At 48.2% G+C, this 2,136-nt stretch overlaps 1 long non-coding RNA gene across 1 annotated transcript in view; it reads left to right on the top strand.

Annotated features, from left to right (window-relative positions):
- LOC138427865 (uncharacterized) overlaps positions 1-2,136 on the top strand; it is an 83,564-nt gene that overhangs the window by 78,597 nt on the left and 2,831 nt on the right. The window lies entirely within an intron of this gene.

Raw genomic sequence — 2,136 nt, 5'->3', positions numbered from 1 at the left:
TTCGGGACAGTTTCTGGTTGTTCCTCTGCAGGTAACAGCAGGTCGCCTAAAACAACCTCACATAATGGGGCTGCAGGTCCCCTTCACAAGCTATGGAGACAGCAGAGGCGAGTCCCCCGAGGGCGAGCGAGGACCTTCCTGCTGCAGAGCCCGGGCGCCTCCCTCTTCTGAAGCCGTGAGCACCTCGCTCAGCATGCACCTTCACGTGAAGCGGAAGAGACTCCAGCTCTGACAGCTCCTGTATTGATGGGCTACAGAGGATCACGAGGTGAACATCACCAGGCAGAAAACACGAGTTCTCTGCCTTGACAGTACTACCTTCATAGTGGGACCCAGAAGAAGCCTCATCCGTGGAAGTTCTAGGAATTTGAACCCCAAACCCAATGGCCCCACGGCATACGTTTAAATCAAATGTATTAGCTTTTGCCGTTATGCGAGAAGGGGGACTGTTTCCTCCGAGGAAGGAGGGCACAGGGAGAAGCGTCATCTTGATGGCATCGCAGCAGCCGGACTTGTAACACTTCACCACACACCTGATCAGCTGCTTTTCTAGAAGGATCTTTGGCACTTCAGAAAGAGCAAAAATAGTTACGCGGAGATGAGAACCAAACTCACGGGACAAAGATTAACTGAAAGATCGGATATTAAAATGCAGACCTGTCATCAGACTTTGAGGGAAATCTAAAGAAGGGATGAAGACGGTGATCAGTTCTCTTGTTACCAAATCCCAAGTCCGAGTGCCTGACGCACTGTGAGGCAAATCAAAACTAGAACGTTGGCGTCTGGACCAGAAAAAGGGTTTATTACAGGTTCATACAAGGAGATGGGTGGCTCATGCACTAAGAACCCCAATGTTACAGAAAGCTTTCAGCAAGCCCCTTTAAGAGCAAAACGTGAGGGAGGGGCGTGGTTAGTTGTTGCAAACTTCTTGATGCCGGATCTTTTGCTCTTGAGTCATTGCAGGGTTAGGTAATGATGTTCCCATAAATCTCCACTGCACGGGTTGCAGTCTGTGAGACGTGGTCTCGCCATTCGGCTTGGCTTGAGGAGACTGAGGGCCAGTTGTGTTGGGTGTTTGGCTCCCTTGGGGGTGGCAGCTGGTCAGCTGGGTAGAGCCCATGCGGTGCTGACCAATAGCTGAGCAGGACAACTAACAGGGTGTTTCACTGATAGTTGGTTGCTTGTGGGTGGGGCCCACTGAGGCACTGATCAAGGGCCTTGCTAGACCTGTTGCCTAGTGACAGAGTGGAGGGGGGGCAGCAATGAGGCACAGCAATGGCTGCCCCGTTACACTCTGATGATGTATTCAAAAGGTGGGCTTTAGGATAATCTCCTAAATCACTGTAGTGATGTATCTTAGACTTTTCAACAAGTATCAAGTGTCAGACACTTTTGAAAGTAAGAATTTTATAAGGTTACGCTAAGAAGAAGGAAATGGCAACCCACTCCAGTGTTCTTGCCTGGAGAATCCCAGGGACGGGAGCCTGGTGGGCTGCCGTCTATGGGGTCGCACAGAGTCGGACACGACTGAAGTGACTTAGCAGTAGCACACTAAGGAAACTTGAAAAAATTCCCAGTTCATCTGTCAGAAGATGACTTTCATGTACTTAAGTAGTGTATTAAAGGTTTGTCCTGTATCATGCATTGGTCTGAGTACTACTTTTTAAAAAATAAGTTTACTTATTTATGAGCTTTTTAATGTATTGGCTAGCTGGGTCTTTGTTGCTGTGTGGGCTTTTGTCTAGTTGCAGCAAGCAGGGGCTACTCTGTAATTGTGATGTGTGGGTTCTCTTGCTGCTGAGTACAGGCTCTAGGGTGCACAGGCTTCAGTAGTTTCAGAGCAAAGGCTCCATAATTGCAGTTCCTGGGCTCCAGAGTACAGGCTCAATAGATGTAGCACACAGGCTTAGTTGTTCTGTGGCATGTGGAATCATTCCTGATCAGGGATTGAACCTGTGTCTCCTGCATTAAGAGGTGGATTCTTTACCACGGAGCCACCCAGGGAAGTTCTGAGGACTGCTTTTAATAGAGTATTTTCTTTTTTACTGTAAGCCAAATGAAAGCAAGTAAGTCCAATACTTCTTATCTCTCAGTAAAATACTTAGTTGCGCCAGGTGTCACCTAAGATGAACTAGA

Source organism: Ovis canadensis, chromosome 22 (assembly GCF_042477335.2).
Source record: "Ovis canadensis isolate MfBH-ARS-UI-01 breed Bighorn chromosome 22, ARS-UI_OviCan_v2, whole genome shotgun sequence".
Taxonomy (NCBI): Eukaryota; Metazoa; Chordata; class Mammalia; order Artiodactyla; family Bovidae; genus Ovis; species Ovis canadensis.
This window is presented reverse-complemented; position numbering and strand designations above follow the sequence as displayed.